The sequence below is a fragment of the Anas platyrhynchos genome, chromosome 3 (assembly GCF_047663525.1).
Source record: "Anas platyrhynchos isolate ZD024472 breed Pekin duck chromosome 3, IASCAAS_PekinDuck_T2T, whole genome shotgun sequence".
NCBI classification, from domain to species: Eukaryota; Metazoa; Chordata; class Aves; order Anseriformes; family Anatidae; genus Anas; species Anas platyrhynchos.
Genome location: NC_092589.1, coordinates 112,839,193 through 112,854,542, shown reverse-complemented (window position 1 = coordinate 112,854,542; position 15,350 = coordinate 112,839,193). Strand labels below are relative to the sequence as shown.

At 43.5% G+C, this 15,350-nt stretch overlaps 1 protein-coding gene and 1 long non-coding RNA gene across 9 annotated transcripts in view; one reads left to right on the top strand and one right to left on the bottom strand.

The window, feature by feature from the left end:
* The window catches only part of KLHL29 (kelch like family member 29), a 387,462-nt gene extending 375,579 nt beyond the window's left edge, over positions 1 to 11,883 (bottom strand). For 2 of the 8 annotated variants that reach the window (XM_072036500.1, XM_072036498.1), the window contains exon 1: positions 11,376 to 11,508. The gene's annotated coding sequence lies outside the window, so the exon portion shown is untranslated. Of the gene's footprint in view, positions 1 to 11,375 lie in introns of all 8 variants that reach the window. The other 6 variants (XM_072036497.1, XM_072036501.1, XM_072036502.1 and 3 more) reach the window with 5 other exon arrangements.
* On the top strand, positions 11,741 to 13,304 carry LOC119716632 (uncharacterized). The gene is made up of 2 exons (XR_005264984.2): positions 11,741 to 12,098; positions 12,419 to 13,304. It is a non-coding gene; the product is annotated as an uncharacterized lncRNA (long non-coding RNA).
* The last annotated feature ends 2,046 nt before the right edge of the window (positions 13,305 to 15,350 follow it).

Here is a 15,350-nt window from a genome sequence, read left to right as displayed (position 1 = left end):
CCAGGCAGAGCCAACTGCACAAGCCTGACCACCTAACATGACCATCAGAAGCTGCAGTTGTACACAGAAATGGAACAGTACAAGAATAGATTATATATTTTCCTAGTTTTTTTTTTTATTATTATTATTATTTATTATCCCTACTCCCCAAAAAAGAAAAGCTTCAGAGTCACAGTTAAATAAGGAACAGCAGGGTAAAACATTCATAACACATGAAGGAATGTGGAAGAGCTCCACTGCTCTCCCTGAGGTCCTTGGGGAGCCTTCGTGCTTCCATCTCATGCAGGATACGGCACTTTCTCTACTCACCCAGATGGTCAAAAAATTGTTTTCAGCTTCCATAAAAGCAACTGGCAGTTAATTGTTGCTTTATGTTAAGAATATATGTAGCTCAAAATTGCAGATGCATTATATAAATAATGGGGTTAAGCTTTTTTTTTCCTTTTAATATGTTCCTGTGCATCAGCACTTCACTTCTGAAGTGTTCTTGGGCGTAAACAATGGTGCGATTTAACATTTATCCTCCCTTTTTCTACCCTTTGAAAGAAGCACACTGGCAAAAGCCCCTCATTTATTTGAAAACCACTCTAAGTAACACACCCCTGCTCTGTGCAGAGCTCCATCCCTCTCTAGTGGCAGCCAGGTCACATACCAGTGATAAGCCTGCTCCAGGCTTGGCGAACAGATGGTTTTTTAGCTCAGACATTAGAAACTTCCAGCGTAAGATTCAAAGATCCCCCCCATTTGCTCCTCTTTGCCAACAGCCCACCCAGAGGTTCAGAGTTACATTGACAATTTGCTTTGAAGACAGAAGCTAAGAGTTTCAGGGAGCAATGCTGTCACCCGGTGCTGCACTGTACAAACTCTGTCGCTGATTTGCGATCATCGCTCTTGCAGACATCCCCAGACATTGTGCTGATTGCAGCTCCAGCTAAACTTATTTATCTCATTAGATAGAGCAAGCCAAGATTAAATACTGTATTTGTGCATGTGGTTATACATGCATAATGCCTGGACTCTACAATTTTGCCTAAAGTCAAAACTAACAGGTTTTCCAGATAGAGATTAGCACTGACATTTCTTGGATCTTACCCTGCTGGTTAGCCTTTTCCTCAAAGAAGCTTTGCTCTTAGAGTAGCAATTACAGGTGTACGTTGAACTATTTTTATTTTCCCTAACCCTTTGAACAAATGTGTGTGTTTATTCGTAATATTTTAACATATAATGCGTGCTACTATGCCTGTCAAGCAAAGGGGAGAGAAAACCACCTTTGTTGTTTGTTTGTATCTTTCAATTTTCTAATCAGGAAGATAGCCCAAAGCTGTACGACTCTGACTGCTTTTGAGTTTAACAGCAACCTTTACGTATAAAAATAGAATTTACCCTTTTTAAAAAATATACAAGAAACATCCTCTTAGGTAGACTTGTGAAGGATAGTAATCAAATTAAAATGTTACAGGTCTACCACTAAAAAAAAAACAAAAACACCAGGAGCTGGCATGTTCTTAATTTCGCAAGGTAATGTTTAGTAGGTGGGAAGGCTTGTGATATGCTGCCATATGCAATGTCATTTCAGGAAGCACCTTAAGGAAATCTGAGCCTGTTCGTGTTTCTCTGAAGATGAATAACTGCATGAGAAATAGCTTGGCCTGAAAATAGGAGGAAATAAGTTAACCAGGACTTCCACTCTGATTACATACAGCAGGAGCCTAACCAGTCTACTGGCTTCTAGAGATCAGAAGCCCAGAGGTACCTAGTGCCTTGATTAAAACACCTCCTCAAGCAGTAGATGCTCCTGCTGAAGCCACACCTGCATTTCCATCCCAAATTAGAGTTCAAGCTTCTCAATGTCACCCAACCGGGTGTCAATTGATCTCTAGCCCAGAGCACCTTACCTGTCAGAGCACTGCCACTGCCTATGCCTCTTCAAATAAAGGAGGCAGCACGGCGCAGGGGTGTGTTTTGTTTGTTTTACTTCCATTATTCTTGAAATACAATACTTCAATAACTTCGCTGTTGCGACCACAAGATTTGTCTAAGAATGGTTTTTAGAAGGCTTTGAAGGATGCTGCTGTGAACTGTTCAAGTGTGATATTGAAACAGTGAGTTTAAGGAAAACTTGCTGCAATTTCTCTTTTAGTGAGAGCGCTCCCCCTCCTCCTTGCACTCACAAAAGCGCTTTCAAATTTTTTTTTATCTGAGACAGGGGAAAAACAAACCAACCAAAATAAAGGGTATCATGGCAGCAAGCAAGCCACAGCTCTGCTCTTCGTTCCTCTTCGGCTGCATTTCTGTATCAGAGCACAATTTTTGAAGCCAGCCCTGTGTTTTCACAGACTTCAGGCAAGACTTTTTGTTTCCTTACTTCCCATGCCATTTCTATGCTCTATCTTTTCCTCCTGTAAATAACAACTCAAATATCAGCCACAACTTCCCATTGCCATTAAGTTCAGACAGAGATAAGGCTGTGATGTTGCAGAACTACAACTGCCCAAAAGTTTAATCATAAAATTACACTTTTCTTCCAAAAAGAAAAAAAAAAAGTGCTGGAAAATAGGCTTTACTTTAGGGATTTGATAATCCTGAAGAACATTTATCTAAGATTTCCAGGGTGCCAGATGTAACCTCATTTAATTCAACAGTTTTGGGCCAAGGATGACTTTGGCCCATTTTATAGCGCAGAACGGAGACGGGGGGGGGAGGGAAAAAAAAAAAAAGGAAGGACAAAAGCGTTGGAGTACCTGCACCACACAAACCCAGGAGATCAGAAAGATAAACCTACTGCGCTACTCCCCTTTACCCCCCCTATCTTTTGCAGCCGCTGTCATCTGTGGAGATTTGCAGGCTTTCTTTGACCTTAAGACCTTCACAGTTGAATTTCACAAGCGATTTGTTCCTCAGGGTGCAGAAGCACTGCACAGCATCAGACACATATCGGAACGTGTCAGCTCCACAGGTGTTAACTAGTTCAGGATTTGGTCCGCAGTTCAGCAGCTCTGGTGACAATTTACACATCAAGATCAACCGGGAGGTTCCCCAGAAGGTCCCACACCACATACCACGCTCTTACTCGCTCTAGGCAGTTTTTAATCCAATATCATTACATTTGTTTGCAGTCTCAAGGCTGAGACTTCAGAAAGCAGAAGGGTGTTTTTCACCCCAGGCTTGTACAGAGCCCATAAGAAGCATAATAAACTGTTGGCACAGGCAGCAAGCCTCACGGCTTCTGAGTTTGAGATTGGGCATTCAATCCAGCCGGCACAAAATCCAGACTAGTATCAGCGCGAGATAAGAGTTAACTCACAAAGAGATCAAATCCAGCTCATTTATGTCTATGCAACATCGATTTCTAAGAACTACATGTGTGTAACCAAGAGCAACATTTGATCTGAAGCCTAATACCTTGATGTCCAGCTATTATAAAACAGAAGCAAAAAAAAAAAAGTAGCTACAAACATTTGACTGATGTTGCCTGCAAGCGGGGCACCGCAGAAGGCTGCGCCAGCGATTTATATTGACAGTATTAAGATGGGACATGGCAAGCCTCGCTATTAGAAGTAATTGTACAAATATTTGGAGTTCTTTTTTTTAAGAACAGAACATGGGGAAATACAATACAAAGCCACAGACCAAGAAACAAGCTACTACATGCAAATACATGCAAGCTTCTCCCAAGTTAATTCTCCTCTTAATGCAATATCGATTGGTATATTCAACGTTAGAAACATGAAGTGTTGGGGAGGGGGGAGGAAGCAACACCCTGAGAACTGTGAGTTTTGCTTTAGTTATAAATACTTTCCTCATATGATCAGCCAGAATTATAATAAGGAGGGCAGTGAAGTATATTTAACATTTTGCCTTGTGCTGCATTAGTAATTCTGTCAGAGGTGACCTGGAAATGTTAGCTTCAGACTTTCTTCACCCTTCACCTGAAGCAGCCTTTTTCATGACCTCTCATCACACCATATCCTTGCTATAGCTGGCATTTCTCTGCTCCCAGTGGGATACACTACAAGGTGTCCTTGGTGCTGTCTAGGCATTTCAGGTGCAATCTATCGAGCTGTTTATGGAACGGACAGGGGCAGGTGGGGAAGTGGGAACAGTATTGGACAAGCGTCTCTAAGTTAAGCAAGTCACTCAGGGGGGAAAAAAGGAAGAAAAAGAAGCCATGTACCAAAATCTGTCTTCTGATTCTAAAACATCAGTTAGATTCAAGAACTGTGTACAGCCCTACTGTGAAGGGGGAAGACAGGGTATGCATCCAGAAAAGGGCAATAAACACTCAAACTGCTCTACTGGAATTTAAAGGAGTTGTACGAATTTGACATTTCTTATAACAAAGGACTAGCCTTGAAGAAAGCAGAGTATTCCACAGATATGATGGAGAAAATCTGGATAGGCTTTGTTGTATCTATTCCTATCCCCAAGGATAGGAATCCCCCCCAAGGAGGGGGATAGGAATAAGAGGGAAGAGGAAGAAGAAAGTTTCAGCTTTATGGTAGTTCTCATTGACATGGATCTTCTGTTTCTTAAGCAGAACCCTTAAAATATAAACAGTGTCATACAACCAGGAAGCCACTCATTCCCATCATCCAGGAACTGCCATCTATCCCGGCATCCATTACTACCCACCCAACTGTAGGGAAAGGTGTTCCTTCAATCCTTTTCCTCCTGTCACTCACAGCATCCTTCTGAGATAGCCCTTATATCCTCCAATACGTCTTATTAAAAGAAGTCATTCAGAAAAGGGCAGGAGACAAAAGGAAAAACAAAAAATTCAAAAAAGAACCAACTTTCACTGCTTCAGAGTTCCCAACCTTGATACTTCAAGTAACGACAGCATCAGGCTCAACAGCTCTGCTCAACTGCCCCCAAATCCATAGTTTAGAATCTAAGCACAGCCAAAGGGCTTCTTCATAGCATATAGTTGAGACAGGTGACTTAGTTTATACACTTTACATACACACACACTTCTATGCTCCACCCCTTCCCAAAAACATAAGGGGTTTTCATCCAGAGTTAGCAACTTCTCCCTGCCCTGTTCCCAAACTTCCCGATGGAGTAAGGAGTAAACTCAGTAAGATATTGCAGAAGTTCACGGTTATTCTGTAGCACTTGATATAGTTTCAAAAGCATTTTCCAGACATTTATATACCCGACAACATTTTGTAGTATGAAGTGTTCCAACTTGGCATTTCTTCCCCACTCTTGGCAAGCAGGAGAATAAAATTGACAGAAAGTTGAAAAATGAAGTTTTTGAAATACACAATATGTTAGGAATCATTTAATGAATTCAGGTGCTCAACAAGCTACAAATCAACAAAAATTTGCAATACATATATATTTCAAAGCACAGGTAAACACAGCTGCAGCCACTTTAAAGTTATTTCATGTCATATAATTATTGCGATGAACTTTCTGAACTCTTTGCCCTCTCTTCTTTTGATCTGCAGTTTTCCCAGCCACAGGTAAACTAGTGGCATTTAAATTCTTCTTTCTAATTAAGGAAAACAGCATGGTTAAGTCTCAGACTGAAAAGAGAAACTTTTCTTTGAGTAGCTACAGCATGCTGTGATCTGCAAACCCACTACAGCAGCATTCACGGACCGAAAAAACAAAATCCTCTAACAAGGTCTGACAAAGCGTATCTCAGAGCAGAATTATCTGATTTAAGTATTAATTACTCATCAGCGCAGACTTTAAGAAGTATCTGAAACAAAAGCTCTTAAAAATCATACTTTAAATCTCAGGTTTCTATTGTCCATGTTGCAATACAAATAACAGTTCTGTTTTTGCAGTTTTTTTTTTTTGTTGTTGTTCCATTAAAAAAAGTCAAGATGGATAATGAGTCTTTTCTCAAGGTTAAAAAATAATCAGTGGATGTATGATTTAAGTCCAGTTGAACAGATCGGGCACATCTTGAGTTTGAGACCTACAGCAGCAGTATTGCCTCCGATATTTATATGGGAACTTGAGGGATTCTTCTCAGCATCTCCCAACTACATACACAGTCCAAGAAAGCAACTTCTACAATACCTGTGTCTCATGGCTCTCAGTTAACGGGAACATTGCAGAGGAATCGCATCAGTCAGATTTTCTTGCAAACTGCTGCACTGAATGAGCTCCAAAAGGTAACCCCTAGAAGTCATCTGATTTTTCTAAGTCAAAAGCCATTTTACCTATATTTATGTAGACTCCAGAATTTGAGACAATTTGACACAAACTGTACGTTTGTACGCTCCAGTAAGGCAAACCAAACAGAACCTGAACAGAAGTCCCAGCGCTTAATATCACCTTTTGCTCACTATTTTATTGGATGGCAGTGAATTAATAAAAAAACAAAACAGTGCAAAAGGAATCCTGAATTCATTACAAAAAGTCTGTCTTTGTCTGTAGTTGGAGCAGACTGCTTCAGTGAATCAATATTATCATTACAAGCCAGCATAAGCTACCTGAAGTTTAAGACCACTGAAAAGCCATGCATTTTTCTGATGTTAATGCCAACGATGGCAAAAATCCAAGTTCAGGATATTTGAAAACCTAGACCTGAGCATCACAGATGGAAAAAAAAACACAGCAGCACATAAAATTAAGGAAAATGGTCCCATGTTCTAGATATTCTAATCCACAACATAAAATTATTTATGGAAGAGTGTGACTAGGAATTCAGTTCCTGTCATTTATCAGATGGTCAAGACAGCGCAGAGGTAAGCGGCTGCATAATAACAGCACTAGGAAGGCTTCTCGGGGCATCTCTGGTATCAATTTTCTCCAGTCCTATTTTATCCCTAATAGGTAAACAGTGCATATTCAAAACCTGGGAAGCGTTGACTTTTAAAAACCTGACAGCAAGGCGTTCCTATAGAGATTTCTAATCTATTTCTTTTTAATCTCTCCCTTTATAGCGGAGGACGAGTTCTTTGTACTTCTGGTAACAAAGGCAGCACAGAAGTGACAGAAGCATGTCAAAGCTGTTTACATTTCATACGGCCTCGTACGCGGAGCTGCTGTTGGCAGGGCACTTCGCCAAGCAGCAAGGAGCCCATTTTCCTACAATGAACTTCCTACAAGAGTTTGGCATCACTCGGTACGGCAAAACCCTTTCCCCTCCCCATGCAGGGCTAAGCTAACCCAAACCCAGAAAGAAAGAGTTTTATTTTTAAAAGAAGTGGTGCAACAAAGGGTTAATACCGTAATTTCAAAGACCTCCAAGTATATTTAAAGCAAACTTATCCGATTTGTATTGCTGTGGGCTTTATGATACAGGTCAGGGTGAAACCTATTGATACAGCCCAGTTTGCATGGAGAGACGAACACATTAAGGAAGTAAATACAGGCATAACTCACATAATTTAATGATACTGTATCATATTTATTAAGGTTACTGAATCAGCACGCTGCAAGGCCAAATGTTGCCAAATGGAAGAACTGAAATGAGGAAAAGAAGAAAAGAGAGCCGAAGGGCCAAATAATTTGCTAACCCACACTGAGACTTCAGCCAGCTAAAAGCCTTGATTATGGCACAAAGAATTAATGGTCTGAAAACGATGCAGACCTCTGTGGTGCATTATGAAGCTGATGCTCTGCAAACAGGAGCTTCAGGATCAGAACCTCAGCTTTCCTGACTGCCTGGTCCTGTCACCTCCGACAGCAAACCCAAGAGGATGAGCGTTGTCTGCAGGCAAGTTGTTGGGAGAGCATCCATCATACCATGCTCAACCTGAAGGTGAAGAAGGGACGGTTGACGAAGGGATGCTTAAACACAGCTAACATTGAAAATACTCCAGAACTCAGAAGTACAAAAAAATAAAAATTGGTTTTAAGATTAAAAGAAATCCCACAGCAGGGATATAATGGATGGGGTAGAGGGCTAAACAAGACAGGGCAGACTGGAACGTTCCTTTACTTTCACACATCTAGGGGAACTTTTTCCCCTAAAGCTGTGTGTGAGCTCCTACCGCAGCACACGAAGCTCAACATGCAGAAAAAGTGGAGAGAAAAAAAAATGTATATATTAAAAATACACTTTTTCCTGTGCTTCAAAAGACATGGCTGCATGGGTTTTTCGGAACTAAATTAAAAGGTCAGGAAAACAAGTAGGCATGGACAAGACTGAACTGCAGATGAGTGCAGAGAAGCAGCAGCAGGATGAGCACCAGGGACTGAAAATAGTTCAGGGCCCAATCCTGGCCCCAGCTCAAGTGGGGCCGAAGGGGAACGGCTGCCATGGAAGCGATGGATGGAGACCTGGGAGCAGGAGGACGCATGGGAGCAGAGCGCTATCGGTGAGTTGAGCACAGCCAGCCTGGGGATAATGAATTCTCCTCACAAACAGGCATTAAACGTGCTAGCACCAGGTATGGTTCACAGCAAACCCAGAAATCACATCTAATTTCTAGACGAGTCATTACAGGCGGGCACGTCCCTCTCCTTTCATTGAGAGGATTTCCAGTCACCACGCACGCTATGTACTTTTTATTGCTGTTTGAAGAATAAGAGCAGCCACCCTGACAAAACGCCAGCCTAGAAGAAGGAGCAAAAAAAAAAAAAAGAAAAAAAAAAAAGAGGTGGTTACTTTCTTCTTTCGAGATTTCTGCTCCTAAAAACCAAGTGAGCGAGGGAAGGGTTTGCTTCTGCACACAACCACTTTTTGTTCCAGCAAGACTTCACCAAAATCTCCTTCGCTAGGCTGTGCATCTAATATATTGGGCACGTGAAGTATGACCATCACTCATTAGAAATGTAATTAAAAAGTGACAAAACTGGATCCCCCCCTCCCCAGCGTGCAGATGAAAACCAGTAACCCTGACTCTATTTGTAACCATGACAACTATAGAATATTTTATTTCAGTAATATAATTCACACCCAACGTTTGCTCATAGGTTTTGTTGTTAAGGGGAAGGTTGACACGCTGTGCACACATTTCATAAGCTACCGGAGACAACAAATACAGAGAACTCGGGCAGTGCTCGGGATCGCGAACCCGGTACGTGTTTCATCGCTCGTTTGAGACCCTCTGCAGGAAGCTAAATGAGCACGAACAAAAATCCAACCAAATTAAGCGGGAATGGTCATCACTTGCAAGACAACAACTCGGTACAACTGGATGTTTTCTGACTTTTAAATAAACTGCAGTGACGTGCCTGTATTTTAGGAGAGCTACTAACTCAAGCCCTAAACTTTAATTTTCAATTAAAATATAATATGCATTTTTCACTCCCTGTTAGGAAACACCAGAATAGATGCTACTGGAAGAGGTACCTATACGAAGGGAGGCAATGAAAGACGTGGTTCACATATGCTGGCTAAGTCTTATCCTGGATGGGTCACTAAATTATTTGCATAGCTCCCATATTTCATCTTAAATTGAGGACAACTTCCATAAATACACACAATGAAGACAAGTTATAAGAACAAAAAAAAAAAAAACCTGTACATTATTCAGAGAAGATTAAACAACCTACTGAGCATAAGTAAAGTTTGACGCAGATAAATGTCAGTGTAAAATATGGTTGTACTTTATTTTTCTCCACACAGGGAAAAAAAAAAAAAAAAAAAGAACAAAAACCATTAGCAGCTTAAAGCAGAATATAACTAAAATAAAAAGGCAGACACACACTGTTGCTTTGTTTTGGAGGAAAGAAAATTACAAATAAAGCTTGCTGGAATACTACGCCTTCCCTCACACAGATCATAACATCTATCAAGGAGGATTTAAAGTTTCAGCAGATTGCTAATTATAAGAGACAGTAATACTATTATCTGCAGTCACCTTAAAGCTACAGCAGGTTGATTTTGAACTCTCTCAAAACTGACCTCAGACGGGTACCCCAATAAATGTTTTATCACTGCAAGGCTCACACACAACCACACATACACACTTGCTCTGTTGTTTTAAAGAAAAAGCAAGGGAAAAGAAAGTTTCTCCATTTGTCAGGAATGCAGTATATGTAATATTCCATTAAAACAAATAAGCCTTCAGCAGACGTGCATGCTTTTTTCTTTTTCCCCTTCATTGATGGGAAAGTGAAGGACCCCCCTTTAACCCCGTTAGCAGAAGGCTCCGTTTTTGTGAGCAGTTTTCACGTAGAACAAACAAAAGGTGAGCAGCCAACTGCATCACCAGGGCTCCAAATTTTCGGTGGTGGCGGGGAGGCTGATTTCTCCGTAGCATTCTAGGAACGTTTTCGGCTTCGTCAATGAAGCCGAAGGGTGGAAAACAAAATATCTCAGACCACGAGCAGACAGTGTTGGTGAAGTGTAGGAAAACCAGCACCAGCCATCCCCACAACTCCCTTCCTCCAGACCTTTTTCCACCCTCAGGGGAGGCAAAGGAACCCGAACCCGAGAGCCCAGGGCCCTCGGACCTGCATCCCCGCACAAGGACAGCCAGTCACACCGGCTCAATGTCAAAATAAAAAAAAAAAAATAATTAAAAAAAATAAAGAAAAGTAGCTTTCACCTCCCATCCTAAGCCAGCCCTTCCGAAAGCAGGTACCCAGGGGATGCACCTCGGTGCTCCTACCGGAGCCAGGCAGCACTTCGGCTGAGAGATAAGTTGCAAGAAAACAACCCGAAATAAATAAATAAAAGTGAAATAAATACAAACCCAACCACCCTAAAGCGCGGCGAGAGGGAAAAACCCCAAAGCAGCCAAACACAACCTCCCACCGGCGGGGACCGGCACACGGCACGGAGCGGGGAAAAAACGCCGAAGAAGTGGGGGTTTTAAATATATATTTATATATGTTTATATATTTTAAGGGAATATTCAGCCGAGAAGTTGCTGCCACGAAACCACGGCGAGGGATGGGGATGGGGACACGGGGAGCCGGCGGCGGGTGGGCGCCGACCGCTTCCCGGCGGGTTTGGGGTGGCGATGGGGGGGGGGATGAGGACATAAGGGGGGTGATAGGGACAAGGGGGTGGCGATGGGGACACGGGGAGGGGACGGGGACACGGTTATCGCGGAGGAGAGGAGGGAGGCGACAGGGACAGGGCTGCGCGGGCGAGCGCCAGAAGTTGCGGGTGCGCAGCGAGGAGGAAGGGGAGGAGGGGGGGGGGCACAAGATGGGGACCCCCCTCCTTCCTTTCCAAAAGGATTTAACCCCCCCAAAAAAAACCCTGGGAGGCAGCACACCGCCTGTTATTTCATCTCCATGAATAAGCCCGATCACCAACCCGGCGGCGCTCGGGGGGCTGCGAGGGGAGGCACGCAGGAAGTTTTCGATGCGGGCGCAGGCGCAGGCTGAGGTGAGGGGGGGGAGGTTGGCGGCGGTGAAGGGAGGGAATGGAAGGGGTTGGGGGGGGGGGGGGAAGGAAGAAAGAAGAGAGAAGGAGGCAGAGGCTCCGCGGGCGCGCAGCCGCCGCTTACCTCCCTCCGCGGGGGGCGCAGGGAGGCCCGGGGGCCGCGTCGTCAGGCGGCGGGAGGCTGCGCGGCGAGGGGAGGCTGCGGTGGTTTGCGCATCGCAGCCCCCGCCGCTTAACGCAGAGCCCAGCGCGGAGCCGGCAGCCGGGAGCCGCGCTGGAGGCCGGGCAGGGAGGCTGGGCGAGGAGGTGGCGGTGTTAGAGGCTGCTGGTGGCGGTGGCGGTGGTGGTGCGGAGCAGCGGGCATGCTCCCGTCTGGCCGCCTTCCCCTCACCTACTGCCCGCTTTAGCCGCGGAGGGAGGAGGCCGGGGTGCCGGGGAGAGGGGCGGGCCGGGCCAATCGCGGAGGAAGAGGGAGGTGGAGGAGGCCGGGCCGCTCCGCCCTGCACGGGCCGCCTTCCCCGGCCTCCCTCCCTCTCTCCCTGCCGGCCTCCCTCTCTCCCTCCTCCTTCCCTCTCCCCCTGCCTCTCTCGGGAGCCTCCCCCCTTGCAGGCGGCAGCGGGGCTCTCCCCTTCCATCTCCCCTTCCATCTCCTCGTCCCCTCGTCTTTGCCCGTCCTCCGGGCCGCAGCCCTGCGTGCAGGTGGCAGGGAGCCTCCCCCCAAAGGTCACCCGGCTGCCTCCCAAAGTAGCCTCGTAGTTGGGAAGAAATCTTACCCCGCTTTATTAAATCATCTCTCTCCGGGGGCGTGCTCCAAAGCCTCTTGAAGTCCACGGGAGTCTTTGAATAGGTCGGTACGATGCGCTCCCGACAGGGCTTCTTTTTTTTTTTTTCTTTTTTTCATCCTTCTTCTCCTGTTAAATATCCATCGCGCTTGGAGTCACTACAGATTTTACGCGTGGAAATCTGCATCTGTCTCTCTATTCTGTGTAATCTTGTCTCCGTGCGTGCCGCTTTGTAGTGAGCTTTCTGATGTGCACGCAATCTGCATATGCTGTAGTTTTACCCGCAGAACACTTTGTCTCTTTATATTTCCTGCGAGCATAAAAAAATAATAAATAAATAAAAAAAATAAGCTTAATAGAATTCTCTTTCTCCGTACTTTTCCAGTTCGAGACGCGTCGTGGGGAAATGCACGCTCCGCCGTGTTGGAAGGGAGACGGCGGTGCCAAGTGACAGCCGAGCGAGGCAGAGGGAAGGAAGGCAGGGGAGCGGGCAACCCACAGAAATGGGCGACCACACGATGCTGAGAAGAAGGGACACGACGCCTGGCAGGAGGCAGGGTGCAGCGTTAAAAGGGCTGTTTCCCTTTTCCCCCTTCCCAACCTTGCAAACAACCCGAGAGTCCCTGATTGCAGCGGGCTAAAACGTTTCTAAACCCAGCCGTCGTCATTAATATTAGAATGCTTTTAGCAGAACATGGCCTCGCTTCGAAAACAGGAAGGCTCCATGCGTTTTTGTCCTTAATCCATCATGTATCAGCGCCGAAACCTCCAGCCCGGCGCATGGCGGTGGAGTGTGAGGGTCAGAAGTTCACAACAGTTTAAATCTGAATTATTTAGCAAGCACACACATGACACACTCTTCCGATTTCCACACAGCTTTTTTTTTTTTCTCCCTTCCCCTGTTCATTTCCTTCCCTCTAAACACGAGAGCCCCGCTCGCTGTTATTTGCCCTGGCGCGGTGTTATTTGCCCAGCATATCCAGTTGACCCAGAATCCGACGAAGCCGAGGAGAAGAAGTCTCGATGGGACTGTTGACCTAACAAGTAGCATGTCAGTCTCCCGGTGGCATTTGAATGTTCTCGCAGCGAATGCTTTGAGACAGGAGAGAGCATAAAGCCGAGTTTCTTTGGAATCCTTAATTAGACACAGTGATTTTGGAGGACTGGTTTCTGCCGCTATCCTCTAGTGCCTGGTACTTTGTTTTGCGACCTTGAGGTTAAGGGTACCAAGCAGCCCTGTTTATTTTTAATAAAATCTTACAGTTATATGAGACAGTTCTAGGTTTTATTTATTTTTAGCATAAGTGCTTCCATCTTATCTGCCTTGCAGGTTTATAGTAAGGATTTAGCTAATATTTGGACAGCACTTTTAAGCTATGAAGCTCTATGGGTCTATTATACTGACCATTTTCTGGGGTTTTCGTTTTAGGAGTGTACTTTCGTACAAGATAAGAGTGTACTCTTTCAGTTCAGATAGATAGAGCTCAAATCTTGACCTTAGTTTTCCCCTCAAATTTTATTAAATGCCCAATTTACAAATGCTGACATAGGGTCAGATTCTGATTTTACTTCTAGGTATAAATTTCAAATAATTTCTTGATCCTCAGTGACTTGATTCTAAATCTAAACCAATTTAACTCAAAATTCAAGCCATAATTGTCACAAAGAAAAAGCATATAATTACATTAAATACAGTATTCTACATTAATTTTCTTGCCTCAATTTTCTTATTTTAGCAACTTCATTAATTTCAGAAGAAAGTGCTTCATTTTATTTTATTTTTTAATTATTATTCCATATTTTTCTACTCTGTTTCTGAGAGGAGGGCATCTACATGTGGGCTTTGTCGAGAGGCACAGGTGGAAGAAATATGATTTGGGGCATCGCTCTCATGGTTCAGTGGAGTCAAGATGTGCAAGAAGTTGTTTTTAAAGATTAGGGTTAATACCTGGGTGTGGAGAAGCTCCTCTGAGCTTGGTGCTGCTCCTGCCACTGGGACCAATGTGCTGCCCTGTATGTCCTTTCTCAGCACTTGGGAAATGTTGCTTTTAGCTCATATTTTAAGGGAGGCAAAGCTGTCCAAGTAATAAGGCTCCTTTGAGCCTTATTATTATTGAAATTATTTTCATTACCAATGAAAATAAGGGTATTTAAAACACTAATGAAACAAGAGGTGGATTTACATGGGAAAAAAAATATATATACCTTGTGGTGCAGGTTTCATTGGGATGGGTGGGTGGGTTACTTTTGTTTGTTTTGTTTTGTTTTGTTTTTTTAATGAAATTAGTTACAGAGTTTTACTTGACAGACTGAGGATTGTTCCTGAGAATCCTGGTTTTGGATTAGGCAGCTGATAGCCTGTGAGACTTTGGTGGCTGGTAAAGCTTGCTCCCCTGAAAGAAGAGATTTCTTCTTTTAGCAATAGATCATTATGTTCCAAGGCATGTATTAGAATGAGAATAATACAACTTCCCCTGTCTTTGCTGATCATATCAAAACTAATGGCATCTTGAATTGTCAGAGCATCAAGTCCATCTTCTGATAAAATATTAGGAGACACACAGATCTATTCATCTTATTGGAGATTTCATTGTAGTCTGCAAAATATTTGATGGCAATGCTATTAGATTAGCTGCAGGCATATTTCAGGAACCAACATAGTAATCAGGTACCAGGATTTTACAAAGGGGTTCCCATAAGAATTTCCCACTCATTTTATGGTAAACCTTGTCTTTTAGGGCTGGATGTGCTTCAGGGAGTGAAATTCTTGCTTCTTTTAAGGGATTTGAAATATAGTTCTTTATACTCTTACTAAAAATGTCTGCTTTTTGATGCAGGTTGAGCAATTTCAAAGGTAATGAAATTTCATCTCCAAAATTGTAGTACAAGATTTTCTTAAGCCACAGCCAAAGACAAATGTCTGTTATCCAAACTTTAGCCACAAGGTTTGACTCCTGCTTTCAGCTAATGAAGTTCTCCTTAATTACAGGTTTACAGCTTGGATACCAATGCCAATGGTTTAATTTGCTGCTGCCTGAAATCCTGGTAACAGGTATTTAGCGGATTTCCAGGAAAGTGTTTAAGGGTTCTGAAAAATGAAGTGGAGATCAGGAAGATAACTTTTTTGTTTTCATTTTTTCTTTCCCTTTTTTTTTTTTTTTTTTTAATCATGTATTTTTATTTATTTGAAAAGACTGTTAGCTGGTACTTTTAACATTCATCTGTACATATCCGTTACAATTATCCTTAACATTAAGCAGAAAAGTAATTCCCCAAAGAAAGCAGGAAGTGACATTTAAAGTAATTTTTAGCTATGC